General features: G+C 41.9%; 1 pseudogene; it reads left to right on the top strand.

Annotated features, from left to right (window-relative positions):
* The first annotated feature begins 14,970 nt into the window (after nt 1-14,970).
* Nucleotides 14,971-23,727, top strand: part of LOC101832066 — a 53,115-nt pseudogene continuing 44,358 nt past the window's right edge.

The raw sequence follows: 23,727 nt of genomic DNA, 5'->3' as shown, positions 1-23,727 counted from the left end.
AAGTTTTGGCTTCCTTCTCTGGATACCTACTGACATACTTTTTCCAGAATTGTGGACTTTACCTCTGAAACTGTAAACCAAGTTAAACTTTTTAGCCTATAAGTCATTTTTGGCCATGGTGTTTTATAATAGCAACAGAAAATAAATACTTAGAAGTTATAATTGAGACTTCAACTTCCCTTTGCCATGGTATTGGTCCTTTTATTGCCAATATTTTTTATCTTGGGTTTAAAACTTCTAAAACAACTCTATGTTCAATTAATTGTTAATGACTTTCATCCTAACACTGCAGTCATTTCTCTCTCCTGTCTTTTTCTAGCCCAACTGTCCATATTCTACTTTAGCTCCTTCTTTTTTTAAATAATATTTTTTTAATTTAGGTTAGAAACAAACTTGTTTCACATGGCAATCTCAGCTCCCTCTCCCTCCCCTCCTCCCTTGCCCTCCCCACCAGGTCCCCCAGTCCCCCACCCAATCTGCACTCCCATTCCCAGGGAGGGTGAGGCCCTCCATGGTTGATGTCCAGTAACTGTCATTTCATCCAGGGCAGGGCCTAGGCCATCCCCCAGGAGTCCCGGATGAGAGAGCCTCCCATATTGTGGCATGGGCATGCAAAGTCTATTTGTATGCCAGGGATAAATACTACCCAAGGCCCCATAGATTACCTAGGCCTCCTCACTGACACCCACATTCTGGGGGTCTGGTTCAGTCCCATGCTTTCCACACAGCCATTAATCTGGGGTCCAAGAGCTCCCCCTTGTTCAGATCAACTGTTTCTGTGGGTTAAACAAGCCCAGTCTTAACTCCTTTGCCCATGAGTTCTCTCTTTCTGACACTGAATTCCAGAAGTTCAGTTCAGTGTTTGTCTGTGGGTATCTGGCTCTGGATTCATCAGTCACTGAATGAAGATTCTGTTTCCTAGACTCTCTGGCAGTGAGATTGTATGCTGGCACTCCACTGATTCATGTCTGAAATCCATAAGTGAGTGAGTACATACCATGTTTCTCTTTTTGTGACTGGGTTACCTCATTCAGGATGGTTTCTTCTAGTGCCATCCATTTACCTGCAAATTTCAAGATTCCAATTTTTTTTCTGCTGATTAGTACTCCATTGTGTAAATATACCACATTTTCTCTATTCACTCTTCAGTTGAGGGGCATCTAGGTTGCTTCCAGATTCTGGCTATTACAAATAATGCTGCTATGAACATGGTGGAGTAGATGTCCTTGTTGTATGAATGTGCATCTTTTGGGTATATGCCTAAGAGTGGAATTGCTGGGTCTTGTGGTAGACTGATTCCCATTTTCCTGAGGAATCTCCATACTGATTTCCAAAGTGACTGTACAAGTCAGCACTCCCACCAGCAGTGTAGGAGTGGTCCCCTCTCTCCACATTCTCTCCAGCATAAACTGTCATTGGAGTTTTTGATTTTAGCCATTCTGACAGGAGTGAGATGGTATCTCAGAATTGTTTTGATTTGCATATCCCGGATGGATAGGAATGTTGAGCACTTCCTTAAGTGTCTATCAGCCATTTTATACTCCTCTCTTGAGAATTCTCTATTTAGTTCTGTACTCCATTTTTGTATTGGATCCTTTGGTGTTTTGGAGACTTGCTTCTTGAGTTCTTTGTAAATTTTGGAGATCAGACCTCTGTCTCATGTGGGGTTAGTAAATAACTTTTCCCAATCTGGGGGTTGCCTTTTTGTCTTCGCCTTACAGAAGCTTCTCAGTTTCAGGAGGTCCCATTTGTTAATTGTCAATCTTAGTGTCTGTGCTACTGGAGTTATGTTCAGGAAGCGGTCTCCTGTACCAATTCGTTCAAGGATGCCTCCCACTTCTAACAAGTTATCTTCTAACAAGTTCAGTGTGGCTGGATTTATGTTGAGGTCTTTGATCCATTTGGATTTAAGTTTTGTGCATGGGGATAGACATGGAACTATCCGTATTCTTCTAAATGCCAGCATCCAGTTAATGCCAGCACCATTTGTTAAAGATATTTTCTTTTTTCCATTGTATATTTTTGGCTATTGTAAAGGGCGATGTTTCTCTGATTTCTTTCTCAGCCCTTTTATGTCTGTATATAGTAGGGCTACTGATTTTCTTGAGTTGATCTTGTATCCTGCCACTTTGCTGAAGGTATTTATCAGCTGCAGGAGTTCCCTGGTGGAGTTTTTTGGGTCACTTATGTAAACTATCATATCATCTGCAAATAGTGACTGTTTGACCTCTCCCTTTCCAATTTGTATTCCATTGATCTCCCTTTGTTGTTGTATTGCTCTAGCTAGAACTTCAAGTACAATATAGAAGAGGTATGTAGAGAGTGGGCAGCCTTGTCTTGTTCCAGATCTTAGAGGAATTGGGTTGAGTTTCTGTCCATTTAGTTTGATGTTGGCTGTTGGTTTACTGTATATAGATTTTATTACGCTGAGGTAAGTTCCTGTTATCCCAGATCTCTCCAAGACCTTTATCATGAAGGGGTGTTGGATATTGTCAAAGGCTTTTTCAGCATCTAGTGAGATGATCATGTGATTTTTGTTTCTCGGCTTGTTTATATGGTGGATTATGTTGTTGGATTTTCATACGTTGAACCAACCCTGCATGCCTGGGATGAAGCCTAGTTGATCATGGTGGATGCGTTCTTCTGATGTGTTCTTGGATCCAATTTGCCAGTATTTTACTGAGTATTTTTGCATCAATGTTCATGAGGGATATTGGTCTGAAGATCTCTTTCTTAGTTATGTCTTTGTGTGGCTTGGGTATCAAGGTTATTGAAGCCTTGTAGAAAGAGTTTGGTAAAGATCCTTCTGATTCTATTGCATGGAATACTTTAAGAAGAATCGATAGAAGCTGTTCTTTGAATTTGTGGTGTAATTCTGCACTGAGGCCATCTGGACCTGGGCTTTTTTTGTTGGGAGACTTTTGATGACTGCTTCTATTTCCTTAGGGGTTATAGGTCTATTTAAATTGTTCATCTGTTCTTGATTTAATTTTGGCAAGTGATATCTATCCAGAAAATTGTCCATTTCCTTTAGATTTTCAAATTGTGTGGAGTACAGGTTTTCAAATTATGACCTGATGATTCCCTGGATTTCCTCAGTGTCCTTGTTATGTCCCCCCTTTCATTTCTGATTTTCTTAATTTGCATGTTCACACCCTGTAGTTTTGATGAAGTTTTGTCTATCTTGTTGATTTTCTCAAAGAACCAACTCTTCATTATATTGATCTTTTGTACTGTTTTCCTAATTTCTGCTTTATTGATTTCAGGCCTCAATTTGATTATATCCTGGTGTCTACTCCTCCTGGGTGAATTTTTTTCTTTGTGTTCTAGAGATTTTCAGTTGTGCTATTAATTCTCTAGTTTCTTCATGTGGGCACTCAGTGCTATGAAATTCCCTTGTAGCACTGCTTTCAAAGTGTCCCATACGTTTGGGTATGTTGTGTCCTCATTCTCATTGAATTCTAGGAAGTATTTAATTTCTCTTTTTATTTCTTCTTTGATCCAGGAATGGTGCAATTGTGCATTATTTAACTTCCAGGTGTTTGTAGGGTTTCTGCATTTTGTGTTGTGGTTGGATTCTAATTTTAACGCATGGTTGTCTGATAAGGTGCCTGGAGTTATTCCAGGTTTTTGTACCTGTTGAGGTTTGATATGTTGCCTAGTATGTGGTCGATTTTTGAGAAGGTTCCATGTGGTGCTGAGAAGAAGTTATATTCTTTTTTATTTTGGTGGAATGTTCTATAGATGTCTGTTAATCCCAATTGGGTCATAACTTCTATTAATTGTTTTGCTTCTTTGTTAAGTTTCTTGTCTGGTAGTCCTGTCTTGAGGTGAGAGTGGGGTGTTGAAGTCTCCCACTATAAGCGTGTGGGGCTTTATATGAGATTTGAGTTTTAGTAATATTTCTTTTATGAACATGGGTGCCTTTGTGTTTGGGGCATAGATGTTCAAAATTGAAACTTCATCTTGGTGGATTTCTCCAGTGATGAGTATGAAGTGACCTTCTTCATCTCTTTATATATATATATATATTTTTTTTTTAAGATTTTAAAATTTATTTATTACATATACAGTGTTCTGCCTACATGCCAGAAAAGGGCTCCAAATTGAATTGTAGATGTGGTTGCTGGGAATCGAAATCAGGACCCCTGGAAAAGCAGTCAGTGCTCTTAACTTCTGAGCCATCCCTCCAGCCCCTTCATCTCTTTTTTTTAATTTTATTTTAAAGTCTAATTTGTTATATATTCAGATTGCTACTCCACTTGTTTCTTGGGTCCATTTGATTGGAAAATCTTTCCCCAACCCTTAACTCTTAGGTAATGCCTGTCTTTGAGGCTGAAGTGTGTTTCCTGTATGCAGCAGAAGGATGGGTTCTCTCTTTGAATCCATCCTGTTAGCCTGTGTGTCTTTATGGGCGAGTTAAGACCATTAATATTGAGGGATATTAATGACCATTGATTGCCTGGAGACCTTAGCAAATGCAGGGTAGACTGGATCCTTGCCTCTCCTGTCCCATGGGTGAAGAATGGGACTTGGAAGCTGGCAGTCTCTGGGCGTGTTGAATCCCATCGGGCTGGGATCCGGATCCTGTGTGCATAGTCTTCAGGTCTCTGGTGTTTCTCCTTTAGCTCCTTCTTAATGTTTACCTCAGAAGAAGTTTCCTTCCTCTTGGCTAGTTCTTCTTGCTCCATCTGTATGAATCTAGGGTTTATCTTCTAAAGCAGATCAGTTTGTTAACGGAAGGTATATATCACTTTTAAATCCTTCCTATTGCTAAGCCAGAAACAAACCAAGTGACACAAAGCAAAATATACTTCTCAGTGATCTGACCTCTGTTTAGTCTCCTAGACCACGTGGTTTCCCAATATCCCAGCCACCCCAGTCCTCTTCTACAGCCACAGAAAACAATGCAGTATCTCTGTAAATGCCTTACATTCTTCTATCAGAACATAGTTTTGCTTACAAACAGTCATCATAATGTAACATGTGAGTTCTATGAAGAAAAACTGGCACACTGAAAGTATTTTCAGCACCTATGCAATTTTATAAATATTTTTAAATGAATAAGTAAATGAACGATGTCCTGTTAGTGTGGAATCTCACATTCTCAATCCTTACCTATCAATTGACTATCATTTCCTCTCTGTGGACTGTCATTTCTTTCTGTGTCTCATTGACACTTTATACGTTGCATAATCTTTCACTGAGATCCACATAGTCAATCTTCTTCTTGGTTTTAATACTCCCAGAGATGCCTCAGATCACAGGCAGTCCTGCATTTGATTTTCCTGTTAGAAAAACTCCTGCAGGGGAGAGGTTGTGTCCAAAGCCTGAAGCTTGCAGTTAATAGGAATTTGTAAAAAGTCATATATTAAACTGAGGTTTAATAACAATAGCTAGGATAGTGAATATCTTCCTACAGACCAAAGTTTGTATGGTTTTTATTTTCAGAGACAAAATATCCACACACAATGTCAGTTGATTTTTCCTTTCATTTTTTTAAAAGACTGGAAAGTAAATAGTTTAGGTTGTATGACAATGTCTCTGGCAGTCACAGAAAATATATAAGCAAATGGCTATGACTATATCCCAATAAAACTTTATTTATAAAAGTGGGCTAGGTACATATAATCTTAACAGAAAACTTGAATAAACAGTGACTGCCATGTTCTTCAAGTCCTCCTTTAATAAAGAAGATAAAGCACTGCTTCCAATTAGGATCAAAACACACTCACCCCTGTCCTTCAATGACAGACTTCTCAGTGCCCATGTCCTATGCTCCTGATGGAGAAACACAAACACAAATATGTGACAAGTCACTTGGGAGAGTCCAGCACATAAATATGTGTCATTGTGTAGTATAGTTTCCTTCCTCGCTACTTCCCATAGGTTTAAACTATATCTTGTTGATGTTGAAACTTAATTTGCTAATTTTTTGGTATTACAAACTAGATTCTCTTTTCAGAGTGTTATGCTATTCTACATATACATATGTAACATTTCCTCTCTAAAAATTTCCTTTGTAACAGAGAAAAAAGCACCTAAAAATTAGAATATCAAATTGAATATTCATTATAGTCCCAACTATGTAGCAAATGTTCATATACTGGAAAGTGATTATTTTTCATTAGCCAACAAAAATTGATTTCAATGGAAAACTCTAAGGAGGCCAAAAGAAGTCAGATCCCCTGGAACTGGAGCTATAGGGAGTTGTGTGAGCCTCTATGTGGGTACAGGAAAATGAACATAGGTCCTCTGTAACAGCAACAAATGAGTTGTGTATAGCACAGTCTGTAGATTACCAGATTCTGGTCTTTGAACTATTGTGTATCTCTTTGTATAAATTTCAAATGCAAATCCTGGTATTTGATAGACATTCAACTCCCCTTTCCTTTAGAAAAAAAACAGCTGGGGTTCCTATCTGCAACTTAGATTGACTCTCAAATTATTCAGAGTGTTGATCCTTACCAAGTTTTCAACATCTATCTATAACTCTGTAGATTACTATTTCCACTATTTCTATCTACTGTTGGACAGGCCAGAATTCTAACTTACTGAACTGCTATCTAGAGCACTAAGAAGGCCCTTGTATGATATAGAACCAAAACTGTGAAGAATATCACTGAGAGAACGGTAACCTAGCTTGAGAGCTTCAAGAAAGCCAATAAGATGAACTGCCTATTTAATCAACTTATGCCCACATAATTATGGTTTCTAGAGGTACTGCATCTGCAATATTTGCAAGCAACTACTATGAATGTGTTCACCCCAACTTCTCTGATATCATATTTCCATTTAACAGAGTAGAAAAGACACTTGATAATTTCTTGATCCCTGGATAAAGACTTCCCCCCATTCTTTGGGATAATACAACGTTTTTATTTTTAAAACAATGTTGCTCTTTATCACTTTAGGGATTCTTTTGAAATGCATGATCTCTAAGATCAACTTTACCACCATGTCTCAACACCTCTCACAATTGCTTGTACAGTGACAATACTATAGAAGAGAAAAAATAATTTTCTCTTCACCTGTCTATATTAGTTACGTTTCTGTTGCTGTGATAAAACACCATGACCAAAGGCAACGTATACAAGAAACGGTGATATTTCGTTTGCTTGCTGTTTTTGTTCGGTTGGTTGGTTGTTGTGCTGTTGGCATATAGTTTCAGGGTAACATAATCCATATGGCAGGAGAGGCATAGCAGTAAGCAGTCAAAACTGGAAGCTGAGTGATCACATCTTCAATCATAAGCACAAAGCTGAGAGATAAAAATGGAAGTAGGGTAAAGTTATGTACTCTGAAGTTCTACCCCTAGTACTTCCATTTGTAAGGCTGAACCATCTCCCCAAACAGTACCACCAACTGATGACCTAACGTTCAAATACCTGAGCCTCCTGGAGACATTCTCATTCAAACTACTAGACTTTCATGCTTCTTTATTTTTATGTGTATGGGTGTTTTTACATGCAAAGATATCTGCGTATTATGGGCATCCAGTGTCTAGAGTTCAGAAGAAAGTTCCAGATCCACTGAAACTGGTGTTACAACCACCCTTAGCCTGCCATGTAGGTGCTCGGAATTGTGACAGCTCCACCTTCATAGTTTTTAACTAGGACCATTGTAGGGGAGTGGGAGAATGAAGAGGTCAGACCAATTTCCAGGTTTTTTGTCTCCAAAATAAAATAATATAAACAGACACAGAAGAGGAAGTGAAAGTTTAGGAAGTAGGTAAAGCATGCCCAATCCACCTTGATGATTTCCCTCTCTTTAAAACTCCAGATGTTTTCCTTCTTCAATGAAGAATTCATGAGCACTCTTCCTATTATAATAATTTAAATAAAACAATCTTGATGATTCAGTGCATTTTATTTTGACAGTATTTTTAAATTTTGGACAATGAGCTTTATTATTTTTACAGCAGTTTAAATGGATTTAAGTAACACAAACTATTTTTGTGTTTGTTCCTTGAAAGAGTACTTGATTTTCCTTTATGGGATGATGATTTTCTAGTGTAAGAAAAGAGATAAATTGTTTTTAAGCTTTGTATAAGTTACACCAATGGCTTGAATATGGTTTTTCCTCCCCTAAAGTTTCATGTACCAGAAGCTTTGGCCTTGGTGTGGTAGTGGTAAAAAGCAAAAGGTGATAATAAGAGGTAAATAGATCATATGGGCACTGCCTTCATGAATGAATGCATGTCTTTCTTTTAAAACTGGGTTAGTTCTCCAAAGACTTGGCTGACAGGAGTCATTTAGATCTCACACTTAGTTAACTGCCACAAAGGTGGGTTGTCACAATGCATGCTAGCCTCCCCTTTGTCTTTTTCATACATGTACCTGCTTGCCCTTCTCCTTTCCTGCTAAGTGGTAAGCATCATGCAATTTCCTGCAATTCCTTCCCTGCAGAGCAGAAGTGATGTCTTCTTTCTCTCAAAGCTAGCAGTAAGTCTGAGAGCAAGCAGCATCATTTTCTGACCATTACTCCCCCATCTCTCCAAACAGTCACATCAGCAACTATGTTTCTGTGTTATCATCCACTTTGATTAAAACACTAGGGGTTATTTCTGCTTTATGATCTAACATTTATTCTCATTATTTTTAGTGTGTGTGTGTGTGTGTGTGTGTGTGTGTGTGTATTCATTGAGACATCAGATCCCAGATCCCCTGGGTTACAGGTGGTTTTGGGCCAACTGATAAGGCTGCTGAGAATTGAACTCAGCAAGAACAGTGGGCACTCTTAAGCACTACACCATCTCTCCAGTTCCTGCTTTGTGGTCTTAACTCTGAGAAGTACAGTGGTATCTGATGTTACAGACCTTGTCAGCAAAGAGCTAAACTCCTGATACATCTCAAATTGTTTACAAGGTCAAAATTCTTTACCCATGAATGGTACAAGATATACCACTCTTGCTGGCATAACTGGATGTTGTCAGGTAGAAGAATGCAAATAGATCCATACCTCTCCCCCTGCACAAAAGTCAAGTCTAAGGGGATCAAAGATTACAATATAAATCCAGTTACACTGAATCTGATAGAGGAGAAAGTGGGAAATAACCTTGAACACATTGGCACAAGAGACCACTTCTTGAATATAATACCAGTAGCAGAGACTCTGAGATCAACAATTAATAAATGGGACCTCATGAAACTGAAAAGCTTCTATAAGACAAAGGACACTGTCAAAAGGACAAAACTGCAACATACAGAATGGCATGAGATCTTCCCAACCCCACATCTGACAGAGAGCTTATCTCCAAAATATATAAAGAGCTCAAGAAAGTACACATCAACAAACTGAATAATCCATTTAAAAATGGGGTATGGATCTAAACAGAGAATTCTCAACAGAGAACTCTCAAATGACTTAGAACCACTTAAATAAATGGTCAGCATCCTTAGTCACCAGGGAAATGCAAATCAAAATGACACTGAGATACCATCTTACACCTGTCAGAATGTCTAAGATCAAAACCACTGATGACAGCTTATGCTGTGTTGGGAGTAATCATTGTTATTTAGAACCTCTTGTAAATATAGTCAGTCTTTTTTTAAGAATAGTCTGCCACCTCCCCAGCTTCCTAATGAATAGAACTTGGACTCACAGGAAATAGCCAATGGCAAGAAGGAAATATTCCACAATTAGATCACTTAACCTCCACCCTCTGCAACCTTTTAACCCTGCCAACACCTGTTACCTGCTTACCTTCAGTGGCCTGGTTACTAGGCAATGACCCCTCCCTCACTCTCCTGCATTCTTCTGCCCCATCCCCTACCTCATTTCCCCTAATTAAGCCTGTACAGAATTCTCATTAAATGCAGCTTGATCAGAAGGTCTGTCTTGCTGTCCATCTCTCTTGTCTCTTGTCTCTTCATTCCAGGTTCCCGTGGGCTCAAACCCCATTGTGCCTTGTAGGTGAGGGCAGATTGGTGCCCAATGAGAGGCACGAAAACCTTAGGGACCCCAGGAACGCTGGCGCACCCAGAGAGGCAGGCCTGCCCATGTGCACTGACCCACCGAGCCAGAAGCACCAGCCTCGCAAAAGTTGCCACACAGGACTTTGAGACAGACTTGCAGAGGTCGCCACGGCCCTACTCTACAGTGAGACAGATCTGCAGAGAGGTCACCATGGCTCCACATGGCTGTGAGAAGAACCTGCAGTGATTGCCACAGCTTTACCCAGCCAGTGAGTCAAATCTAGAGGAGTAATGCAGCAGCACAAGGTAAGCTTACGCCATGGGACAAGCATTTAGTAGGCAAGATTTGTATATTAATGGACTCAAAGAGTATCTCAACATACGAGGAACAAGGGTAAAAAAGATTTAAAAGATTTATAATGGAGATATTTGTCCCTGGTTTCCCCAAGAAGGGAAGATAGATGAAAAAAGATGGAAAAAGCTTGGTGACTGCCTTCAAGATTATTACCGGATCTTTGGTCCTGAAAAGGTCCCTGTAGAGACCTTCTCTTATTGGAATCTTATTAATGATGTTCTAAAGATTTACAATAGACATCCTGACATACAGGAACTCATTAAAGAAGGAGAAAAAGTCCTTTGGGAGAATTCCTGCCCATCGTCCAGAATAGGCTCCCAATCTCCATGCCCCTCTGTTATCATTGACCTAACTTCTGCTAAGCCTGTAAAACCTGTTGGCTCATGGAGACCATACCATCTAATTCAGATGTCCCCTCTCATCATCCTCAAACCTTCTTAGAGGACCTTCCTAAATCTCTTCACCTTCCAAAGCCTAAACAGTTATATCCCTCTCTAACATGCCTTAAAGATAAGCTAACCCTTGAGGAGAAAGACTCCCTTGAGGAGGAAGAGGCTCATTATCGTGAGTCCAATCAACTATCCATAGCAACTGCCTTGACTGCCAAACCCCCTCCACTTAATCCCCCACCTTACAAACCTTCCCTTTGTGCTCCTGTTTTTGAGCAGGATCCATCCCCTGACCCTGTGATACATCAGGCCCAGCAGGAGGTGCTCACTGGCATTTCTACCCTCCGTGGGGTCCTAGCTGAGAAAAAAAATACAATTAAAATTAATGAAGGAACTTAAAGTGATCACACAAGAGCTTGCCTCTTTTGCTACCTCCCCTCCCGTTAAACAGACTCCCAGTAAGATTAGGCCTTTAAATACTAACAAGTCCTTTGTGGCATTCCCAGTTACATGTAGCCAGAGTTCTTACCTGTCACAGATAATAACCCTGAATCTGAGGGAAGAGGAGGATGGTGATGAAGCCCTTTCCCAACCTTCTGATGTCCCTCCCTTGTCCCCTCCTTCCGTTCGCCTCGGATTAAACCCAGGTGTGAGGAAGTTCATCCCCACTCTGAGGATGAGGAAGTAGATACCTCCTCCCACCAATATAAAAATTTAAATCTAAAGTTTCTAGAAAAGTTAAAATCTTCAGTCTCCAGCTGTGGACCCACTTCCCCATTTACCCTTGCTCTGCTAGAAAGCCTTAGTGAAAAATGGCTTCCTCCAAATGACTGGAGCCGGCTCACCCGTGCTGCCCTCACAGGAGGGGACTTTGTCTTATGGAGAAAAGAATTCATAGAAAACAGTAGGGAATTGGTTCAACACAATGAAAGAAGTAGATCTTCAAAAAATTGGTCATTCAAAAAGTTGGTTGGGGAAAGTCCCTATCACACCAATGAGACTCAGGCCCGCTACCCACCTGACCTGTTGACTCAAGTCCAGCCTGGAAGCCTGGTCTTGGACCCTGGAAACATCTCCCTTCCAAAGGCTCAGCCACCACCTCCTTAGCAAAGATTAGGCAAGGCCTGGTAGAAGCATAGAGCGATTTTATTAGCCACCTAAATGAGGCAGCTGAGCGACTCTTTGGAAGTGGCAAAACAGATAGCCCTTTTGTTAAACATTTAGCATGTGAAAATGCCAACTCTGCTTGCCAGGAGGCCATAGGCCCTCACAAACACGACACCCTCTCAGAGTATGTCAAACTTTGCTCTGGCATTAATCCCACTTCTCATGCTGTGGGAATCATCATAGGAGCTGCCCTCTGAGGCATTGGCATTGGCCAGCTTTCCAGTACCTGCTTTAATTGCAAACAGTGTGGCCACTTTTCTAGGGACTGTACTGTGCCCCATGCCATGCTCCCTCCTCCTTTCACCCTGTGCCTACATTGTCAAAAAGGAAAACATTGGGCTTCTGAATGTCGATCCAAAACTAATAGTCAGGGTCAGCCTCTGCATCCCTGACAGTCAGGAAACTTTAAACGGGGCCAGCCCCCAGCCCCTACCCAGAGGACAAACCTTGGGGCTATCAGGTTTCTCCCCTAACCATGCAGAATCCTTCTGCCAGCCCCCAACACACACACACACACACACACACACACACACACACACACACACACCAATCTGTTTCAGACTTCTGGTGTGCCACAGCCTGCAGTGCAGGATTGGACCTCTGTGCCTCCACCATTCAGTACTAACACCTGAAACAGGTCCTCAGACCATAGCCACAGGAGTTTATGGCCCCTTGCCTCCTCATATGTTTGGTTTAATATTGGGTAGAGCCAGCTATACACTTAGAGGACTTCATGTGGCCCCTGGGGTTATAGATAATGATTTCACAGGTGGGTTCAAAATACTTGCCTTTGCCCAAACCAGCATTCAGACCATTGCCCCCAGACATCAACTAGCACAACTCATTCTACTCCCCCTTAGACATGTTAATAACAACTTCTTTTTTAAAAAAAGATTTAAAGGCTGGGTCCTCTGATATATATTGTATCCAACAAATTTCTCATAACCGCCCCTCCCTCAAGCTTTTTCTAAACGGCAAGCCCTTCCTGGGAGTTCTGGATTGTGTGGCTGATGCTACGGTAATTTCCGAAAAAGACTGGCTTTCAGCTTGGCCTTTAACTGCCTCCTACACCCACCTGCAAGGTATTGGCCAGTCCTCCAGTCCCAAAGTTAGTTCCCAGACATTAACCTGGACTGATGAAGAGGGAAATTCTGGCACTGCAACCCCCTTTGTAATTCCGGGATTGCCTGTTAACCTCTGGGGACAAGACATCCTTACACAGATGAATGTTATAATGTGCAGTCCTAATGAGATAATAACCAAACAAATGTTTAATCAAGGATTCCTTCAAGGAAAGGGCGTAGACAAAAATGCCCAGGGAATAAAAATGCCCATGCCTGTTATCAGTAGACCTGATAGATCAGGATTAGGAGCTGCCCCTCCTTCACCTTTTCCCTAATGGCCATTGACACTCCTGCTCCCCAGGCAGATAAGATTTCCTGGAAAACTGAAGACCCTGTTTGGGTTGATCAATGGCCTTTAAATAAGGGAAAAACAGAGATAGCAATGATGTTAGTGCAGGAAAAACTTGATGCTGGACACGCAGAGCCCACAAACTCCCCATGGAATACCCCAATCTTTGTTATAAAAAAGAAGTCGGGAAAGTGGTGACTTCTTCAAGATTTAAGAGCCATCAATAAGGTCATGTTCCCTATGTGGGCCCTTCAACCAGGCCTCCCATCCCCTGTAGCCCTTCCTTCTGGATACCTCAATGTTGTTATTGATTTAAAAGACTGTTTTTTTTTTTACTATTTCCTTACATTCCGAAGATATGCCTTGCTTTGCCTTCAGTATCCCTCAACCAATTTTTCGGGACCCTATGCCTCACTATCAATGGAGGGTTTTGCCTCAAGGCATGGCCAATAGTCCCACTCTATGCCAAAAATTTGTGGACCTTGATGCTGACCCCATTGTATAAAGGTGGACTTCTGTTTATATTCTGCATTATATGGATGACATCCTCTTAGCCAAAGCCCAACAGGATCTTCTCTTTGATTATTTTCATGACCTTAAAATTAGTCTCAGCCATTGGGGTCTACAGGTGGTGCCTGATAAAGTTCAGACTGCCCCACCTTCTATGTACCACATATTCAATTACGGACTTCCCAATTAAAAACCTTAAATGACTTGCAAAAACTTCTTGGAGACATCCAATGGTTAAAGCCAAATCTTGGGCTGCCCCCAGGCGTTTTACTACCCCTCAATGATATCTTAAATGGAGATCCCAACCCCCTGTCACCTAGGACATTAACAACAGAGGCAAGCATGCACTCAACTCCATTAACATAGCTATTAACAGTCAGTTTGGCAAGTTGACTATTCCCTACCCCTACTTTTTGTTGTCTGCACTACAATTCATGCCCCCACTGGTGTGTTTTGGCAAAACTCTCCCACTCGAAAACGTGGTTTTCCCTTACTCTGAGTGTATTTGCCTGCTTCTCCCAAAAAGATTCTCACTACTTACCCTTTCCTCGTGGCTCAATTACTTATAAAAGCCAGAACACTTGGCAGCCAGTATTTTGGCAGGAACCCGATTCATTAATTCTACCCTGTGGACGAGAGCAGCTAGACTAGCTTCTCCAAACCATTGAGGAATGGCCTATTGCTCTTGCCTCCTTCTCTGGTAGTACACCTAATAATTACCCATCTGATCCATTCATTCAGTTTGCTAATCTTCACCCCTTTGTCTTCTCAAAAGTGACCTCCCCCACACCCCTTGAGGACGTGCTCCTAATTTTCACTGATGGTTCTGTTAATGGGACACCTGCCTATGTTGTTGATAACCTGGCTACCCCTTTTCAAACACCCTATACCTTGGCTCAATTAGTAGAGCTATATGCTGTTAAGTTTTTTAAAGAATTCCCCACAAGGCCATTTAATTTGTTTACTGACTGTGCTTATGTTGCCTGCTCTGTTCCCCTATTAGAGACAGTTCCCTTTATTAAGCCATCTACCAATGCTTCAACTTTGTGTTTTGAATTACACTCACTTATAACTGCCCGGAGTTGCCCCTTCTACGTGGGAAACCTGTGTGCCCACACTTCCCTTCCTGGACCCCTCTCCAAAGGAAATGCCATTGCAGATGCTGCCACATACACTGAGGTTTTTCCATTACTCCTTGACCCGCTTTCCTGTGCCCAACATGCGCTTTCCCTCCATCACCTCAATGCTCAAACCCTATGCCTTTTATACATACAAAATTACCAGGGACCAGGCTAGAGAACAAGCCATGTCAAATGGTGGGACCCCTTAACTGCAAGGTCCTAATCTGGGGATGAGGTACAGCCTGTGTATATGATCAAGAAATAGGAGGTCCAAGGTGGCTCCCTGAAAGATTGTCATAACCAATGTCATAACATCATCCAGGGAGGCTAACAAACTTTTCCCTGAGACCGTTCTTTCCTCTTCCCTTTCAGATGCTAATCCAAGCCCTCTTTCTACCCATCCCCTCACAGAAACAGGATTTGGAGAACCTGTCAACCCAGATAAGCTCCTGCTGAGCCTGTTTGGGCCCCTATGTGATTGCAAAGGAGGCTTCCAAATCAAACTCGGGACCTATACCTGATCTGATAATTGTGGAGATAAAACAGCACACTTAGAGGCCTCCCCACAGCTGGCTGGAGGGTATGATCAGAGGTGGATATGCATTAAAAAGCCAAAAATTGTGCCCCCCTGTCAATGGGCAGCCAGGGCCATGTCCATCCGGATGTTATTTTATAGAACAGACGAATGCCAGGTGCTATAGCTCATTCCAAGAATGTACACATGATGGCTATACATACTTTATAGCCATACCCCACTCTTACTACTCTGGTAGTGTAGGCAGCAATTGGTCTGTAACGCCCCAGACTTTTGGCAATTATAAATATGCCCGGGCTTCCTGCCATGCCCCTCTGGGAAAACCAGCCTGTTGGAATAAAGTAGCTCCCATTCATGTCTCTGATGGAGATCCCACTGATGCAGTACGAGAAGTTCAGGTACACACTCAGATCCGACACATGATTGATTCCATGACCCCACAAATTCACATCCACCCCCTTTTACTCCCCAAACCTATAGGTATTGATATAGATCCTCAAAACTTTGATATCTTAACTGCTACTCATTCTGCCTTAAATACATCTAACCCTGGACTGGCAGAAGATTTTTGGTTATGTCTAACTTTAGAAGCCTCCTGGCCATTGACCATTCCACCCCTACAAAATTTCTCTGTCCAACTAGTCATTCTCTTGGTACCCCCTTTAAGATTCAACCCACTGGGTTTAATTTTTCCTCCTGCTTTTACAAACATATTCAAAACAATAACTTTGATGTAGATGCAGGGGAAGCATAATTCACTTCCTGTTCTTCAGTGACTAAAGTTACCACAACTCTCTGTCGAGGGTCTGGGCAAATTTTTGCTTATGGAAATGAAGTGGCCAACTGGACAGGACTATGCGTCCTTACCGCTCTCCTTCCTGGTGTAGATTTAGTTCCAGGAGATGAGCCTCTTTCTATACCCAGCTTTGATTATTTTGTTCCCAGACAAAAAGAGCAATTCAGTTTATTCCCCTTCTTATTGGGCTCAGGGTAACTGGAGCCCTGGCCACGGGTGCCTCTGGACTTGGAACTGCCCTCAGTACATATTCAAAGCTCTCCCAACAGCTTGCTGACGATGTAAACACAATTTATAAGTCAGTACAAGACCTTCAGGATCAGGTCAATTCCCTGGCTGAGGTGGTCCTACAAAATAGGAGTGGCCTAGACTTGCTTACAGCAGACAAGGGAGGCATCTGTTTGACTTTATAGGAAAAATGCTTTTATACCAACAAATCAGGCATTGTTTGAGACCAAATCAAGAAACACCAGGAGTAACTTGAACAACGCTGCAGAGAATTATTCCACCGGCCCATTTCAAGTGCCTAGAGTGGACTTCTACCCTATCTCCTCCCCTTGCTTGGCTTACTGATCCTCCTGTCGCTAGGACCTTTTCTTTTTAACAAACTGATGGCTTTCGTTAAAAACCAGATTGACGCTGCGACAGCACAGTTCATCCATGTACACTGTTACCACCTCGATATGGCCAATATGGGATACAATTGTGATGAACCTTAGTCACATGTAGCCTGCAAAATGGCTATAAAATCACCTTTGTCTCCACATAAAACAGTGGAAAAGACCTAATTTGGGGTAGAGGGAATGTTCGTGTTTCCTTACAGGAAAAGAACAAAGCTTTGTGGCTTCCAAAACATTTGGTCCAGTGAAACATGCTGGACCAGTGTTCCTGACTCTGCATAGCCCCCTCCCCTGCCCAGTTTCCAAATTCCCTCAACTCATCCCCACCTCTGCAACCTCACTGTCTTCCCCAATACTAACTCCGCTTATCTGATCCCTGAGAACCGGTGGGCCTGTCAGGATGTCATTACTACCTGTATCTATTCACTCTTCCTAAATTCTGCCCCTATGTATTACATTTTAGTTAAATTAGTTCCCCACCTTAACTATTATTCTAAAACAAGATGTGCTTTTGGGGCTGGGAGCCACTGGAGCAGGCACTAGGATTTCATTCCTTAGGCTCTCAAACAAGGAGGAATCTGCGCAGCCCTTAAAGAGGAATGCTGCTTCTGCACAGGTTACAGGAGTGAGAATACACAGTATGACCTAGGAACAGGAATTAGGCTGGTTCCAAAATTGGTTCTCAGCCTCACCTTTGTTTACCACCCTACTCCCTTCCATTTTAGGATGACTTGCTGGCTTTTTAATTTTTCTCATATTTGGCCCTGGGGCCATCAAGAGGTTAACTGACTTTATCAGCCAACAAATCAACTTCCTGACAGCAAAGCCTACCCAAACTCACTATCACAGACTTGACCTCGAGGATCATGGCCACACCTTTAGAAGGTGACAACCCACAATCGAGGGGGCCACTTTCCTAGGAGACCTCCTTCTGCTTTTGACAAAATTAAATCGTCTCCCACTGAGGTGCACCGTGTGGGTGCAATGAAGAGGCTGTCAAAGGTACCTATCCTGGGCTTCATGGGGGTATACCCGGTTGCATGAAAGTCAATGTCATAAAAACCATTCCATCCACAAAAGGGCATCGTGATGGGCCTAAGCAAGCTTGCCTGCAAAGGCTGGGTTAGCGCGCTGCAGGATATATGTCACAATACCGTACAGGAGAACCAGGATCCCTACTCCCACTTGTGGTGAGATAGTGTCAATAGCTCACCTTCTTACTTGGAAAAAAAGGGAGGAATTGTTGGGAATAAATAAATATAGTCAGTCTTTTTAAAGAATAATCCATCCCCTCCCCAGCTTCCTAATGAATAGAACTTGGGCTCAAAGGAAATAGCCAATGGCAAGAAGGAAACATTCCACAATTAGATCACTTAACCTCTACCCTCTGCAACCCTTTAACTCTGCCAATACCTGTTGCCTGCTTATCTTCAGTGTCCTGGTTACTAGGCAACAACCCCTCCCTCACTCTCCTGCATTATTCTGCCCCATCCCCCTACCTCATTTCCCCTATTTAAGCCTGTACGAAATTCTCATTAAACGCAGCTTGATTGGAAGGTCTGTCTTGCTGTCCATCTCTCTTGTCTCTTGTCTCATTCATTCCAGGTTCCCATGGGCTCGAACCCTGTTGTGCTTTGCAGGTCAGGGAAATATTGAAGAAGATATGGAGTAAGGATAACACTCTTCCACTGCTGGTGGGAGAATAAACTTGTATAGCCACTTTGAAAATCAATATGGCAGTTGATCAGAAAATTGTGAATCAACTTACCTCAAGACCCAATTCTACCAATCTTGGGCATATACCCAAATGATACTCAATCATGCCACAAGGATACTTGCTCAACTACATTCATAGCAGCATTGTTCATAATAACCAGAACCTGGAAACAGCCTAGATGCCCCTTGGCCAAAGAATGGATAAGGAAAATGTGGTACATTTGCACAGTGGAGAATGAGCTCATGAAACTTTCAGGCAAACGGAAGGAACTAGAAAAAAATAATTCTGAGTGAGGTAACCCAGACCCAGAATGACAAACATAGTATGTACTCACACATAAGTGTATATTAGGAGTAAAGTACAGGATAAAAATCCAACAATTCACAGCCCCAGAGAGGCTAGATAACAAAGAAGATCCAAAGAGGGATGCTTGGAAAGGGAAATAGAAGAGATCTCCTGGATAAACTGGGGCCAGGGGTGGGAGGATGGGGAATGGGAACTTGTGGGAGCAAGTTTGACAGGCTGGCTACTGACGGTGGGTTGGGGACAGGACAGAGGAGAAGAGTAATGAAAGAGACATCTTGATAGGGGGAACCATTTCTGGATTAGGGAGAAACCTGGTGCCAGGGAAACTCTCAGAAATCCATAAGGATGACCCCAGCCAAGACTCCTAGCAATAGTGGAAAGGACGCCTGAACTGGCCATCATCTACTGAATCAGATTGATGACTACCCTAATTGTCACCAGATAGCATTTATCCAGTAACTGATGGAAGCAAATGCAGAGATCCACAACCAAGCACTGGGCAGAGCTCTAGGAGTCCTCCTGAAGAAAGGGTAGAAGGATTGGCTGTATGAGCCAAAGGTCAAGGTCATTATGGGGAAACCCACAGAGACAGTTGACCTGAGCTGGTGGGAGCACATGGACTATGGATCAACAGTTAGGGAGCCTCCAATGGACTGACCTAGTCCTTCTGCATGTGCCTGACAGTTGTGTAGCTTGGTCTGTTTAAAAGGCTCCTAGCAGTGATATCAGGACCTGTTCCTGGCACTTAGCTGGCTGTTGGGAACCTGTCCCTCATGCTGGATTATCTCACCCAGCCTTGATGCAAGGGGAGAAGCATAGTCCTACCTCAACGTGATGTGCCATGTTTTGTTCAGGTCCATAGCAGGACTGCCCCTTTTTGAAAGAAGACAGAGGAGTGGATGGGGAGCGGGTAGATGGGGAAGAGGTAGATAGGAATCACGGGGGGGGGGAATAGGGATGGAAAACTGTAGATGGTATGTAAAATAAATGAAAAATGTTAATTAAATAAAATAAAATTTAAAAAACAATATGCTGCCCTAAAATATACTCCTTTGGCATATGGATTCTTTTGAATTACAGAAAAGAAGACATTCAATAACAGTAACAATAGAAGACCTCTAGCTACCTGAATGAGAGTATAAAATTTTTCCTCTTAAATTTCGCATGTAAAAATATCTCATATAAACAATCAAATTACTGTAGAAAACATCTCCTGGGACTGGAGAAATGTCTCTGTGATTAAGAGGATTGGCTGCTCTTCCAGAAGACCTGGGTTTCATTTCCAGCACCCACATGGCAGCTCACATTCAGTAACTACAGTTCCAGGGAATCAAACACCCTCTTCTGGCCTCCACAGGCACCATGTCTGCATGTGGTGAGCAAACATTCATGCAGACAAAGCCCCCATACATATAACATAATGATTAGAAACCATTCTTATCACCTGAGACTCTATTACCTACATAGTATGACTGTCCTTATTTACCATGCTGCTTTGATCTCCTTCCCAAAACTTGCCCCAACCATTCCTCATAAAAGCCTAAAACAGGATATAAGTCTCAATCACCTGTCTCCTTCCTGGGTACCATTTCTTAAAACTATTGGCTTTCCCCTCCTGGTAATATGCCTTTATCATTTGAATTCAGAGTTCCAAGCCATTAAACCAAGAAGAGAAAAATATAAGGGATTATTTTCTACTAACATTTATTGCTCCTTTTGCTCACCTGCATCAGACATTTTCCCATGATGGACCAATCATTTTTTTTAAAGAAACAATCATTTTACATATCAATCCCTCCCTCCCATCCTTCCATGCTCCCTACCAACTCCCCAACCACTCTCCACTTACTCCCCAAGGACAATGAGGCCTTCCATGGGGTCATCAAAGTCTGTCACATCATTTGGGGGAGGGCCTAGGCCCTCCTCAGTGTGTCTGGGCTGAAATAGTATCCCTCCATAGGGAATGGGCTAATCTTTTATATGGGGCCTCTTCAGTTCTGTGAGCCAACTCAATGGAGCCTTGAGAGCAGGAAGGGAGACAATGAAGAGATGGGTCTTCCAATACAACCTTAAAACAGGAGAAAACAATTTTGTAGTCTTTGGACACCAGAGAGAAATGGCAAAAGAGCAGATCAGGTAAATATTATTCAATGCAAAACAAGATAGCAAGTCAGTAACTAGTGTAAGTAACCTTAGCACTGTTCACACTACTCCAACCCTCTTCTGCCATCATGCACGACCTCCTGAGTCTTGAGTGAAGGAGACGGCTCCAGGCCAACTTGGAGAGGGTCAACATTTGCCCTTTGACACCAGTCTACCATTTCTGACATCAGTCCTCTTTTTTCTCTTCCTGGTTCTCATCCCACCATTCTAGGTTTTGATCTCAGTAATTTTGTTTGACTGATCAGAATTTAAAGTATGACAGGTTCCCAGGACATTTGCATTTCAATAAGGAATCCAAACAAAGTCTTCTCCAGCCACTGCCCAATCCCCTCACCCTTTATATGTACTTCCAAATCCTGATTTAGCCCACACTCACAAAGCATAAGACAGACTCTGTTTATATTCTGTAAGATTGGAGGGCTAGAGGTATAGCTCAGCCATAGAGCATTGGTAAGAGTGAAGGACTGGGGCCCATTAGATGGCTTAACAAGTAGAAGTGCTTGCCCAGCAAGCCTGGCATCCTGATTTTGATTTCCAGAACCCAAATGTGGAATGAGAGAACCAACACCACAAAGCTGTCCTCTGGCCTCCATCTACTAACAGTGGCATGTACACCCATATACACACACACACACCCTCACTCCCCCACACACACTCCACTAACATCACCAATGCCTCCAAAAACATCACCACCAACAGCAATAATAATTAATAAATACTATTTACAATATATTGGAGAAAAAGTTAGCATGTGTGAGGCCCTGGGTTCCCAGAATGGAAAAAAAATAGTGTTTAGTCCTTTGTTTGCTTGGAGATCATCAGAGGAAACATTTCAAAATTAAGGTATGGGGCTTGCTTCTGTCTTAGTTAGGGTTACTATTATTAAGGGGCTAAGAACAGAGTGGTACTCTAAAACCCCACTGTCATCTGCAACTGCACCACAGATCAAAAACACTTGCACAGACTCTTATCAGACTAGAAGGAAGAGTATTCTGCATATGTGTGAACACACACACACACACACACACACACACACACACACACACACGCACCTGTTCTGATTCCAGTCTTTCTCAACTGTGTTATATAAAGTGAGATAACTATTAACTCTTCCCATACCCATATATTTTGCTCAAATAAATTTAGGTTAAATTTCTAACTACTGTCAGCATTAAGGAAGCAATATAAGATGGTTACAAAAGGGAAAATATCCAAGTCTTCTCCCCCTAATAGATAATTATCCACTTCAAAAAGGTTTTATAAATTTTCTGGTGATCATTTCTGACAGATGCCTTTGGAACCTTTAGCTGAGTGTTTATATTTCTTTGAATATCAGAATCATATAACCCAATAAATATGTCAATTCAGCATTAAATCATTTAAGTTCATTCTAAAAATCTAATCACTGGCCCAAATTGGATTCTCAACTTAAAATGTTTGAAACTATATTTTAATACTGGTACCAATAATAATCATACCTTCTATGGTGGTTTGAATTTTAAAAGGGGGGAAGGAATTAAAGAGAAAGTTAGTGCTAGGTGTGGTACTATGTGCCTTTAATCCTAGCACTCAGAAGGCAGAGGAAGGCAGATCAAGTTTCAGGACAGCCAAGTTTAGGCAGTGAAGGAAACCATCTAAAACAGAAAACTGATGAAGATGTAACTGAATGAGGGCTGTGTTCCAGCCCCAGCAAGCAGCAGAACTTGGCAACTTAAGCCACGTGGTTCTGAGTTTATAGTCAAAGACAGAAGAAAGGGGTTATGGAATCTCCCTCTAAGACTAAGGAAAACCCCTGAAGCCAGGAATGTGTCAAGGGTATCCCTGCATGGAGTCCCAGAGTGGCCATTGTGTGAAGCTGTGAAGTTGAAGCCTGGATTGCCTTGGAGACCCCAAAATGTTAGCGATGCCAGAGCTGTGGGATACCTGCCAATGAGAGCTGCTATCAGGAACCAGTGCAAGAAAGAGAAGTGTGCTGCAGTAACAAAGCTGAAAGGAACTGGAGATCTGAAGAGACTTTGGCATCTGACATGGAGATGCAGAGTTTGTAGATGCTTGCTTTCAGACTTAGTTCTGTCTAGTGTTTCCTCACTATGCTCCCCTTTGGAATGGTAATGTATATCCTGTGACTTATATGTCAGATATGTTGGAAGTATGTGATCTGCTTTTTCATTTTGATTTATAGGGGAGTACAGTTAAGAGATTTCATGAGTCTCAGAAAAGACTTTGGACTTTTAAACAAGTTTGAAACTGTAATAGAATATGGGGACTTTTGAAATTGGACTAAATGCATTTTGCATTATAATATGGCTACAAGCCTATGATGGCCAGGAAATAGAATGTAATAGTTTGAATAAAAATGACCCCCATAGGCCCATAGGAAGTGGTACATGGGAGGTGTAACCTTGTTAGAATAGGTGTGGTTTTGTTGGAGGAGGTGTGTCACTAAGGGGTGGACTTTGAGGTCTCAGAATTTCAAGCCTGGCCAGTGTAGCTGTCAATTCCTGCTACATGCCAACATGGATACAGAACTCTCAACTCTTTCTTCAGCATCATGTTTTCCTGCATACCACCATGCTTCCCACTGAGACAATAATTAACTAAATATCTGAAGTTCTAAGCAAGCCGCAATTAAATATTAAATGCCTTCCTTACAAGGGTTGCCATGATCATGGTGTCTTTCCACAGCAATAAAACCCTAAGACACCTTCTTGTATTCTC

This window comes from Mesocricetus auratus, unplaced genomic scaffold, assembly GCF_017639785.1.
Source record: "Mesocricetus auratus isolate SY011 unplaced genomic scaffold, BCM_Maur_2.0 Super-Scaffold_100033, whole genome shotgun sequence".
Taxonomy (NCBI): domain Eukaryota; kingdom Metazoa; phylum Chordata; class Mammalia; order Rodentia; family Cricetidae; genus Mesocricetus; species Mesocricetus auratus.
The sequence above is the reverse complement of the archived record's forward strand: the minus strand, read 5'-3'. Positions and strand labels throughout refer to the sequence as shown.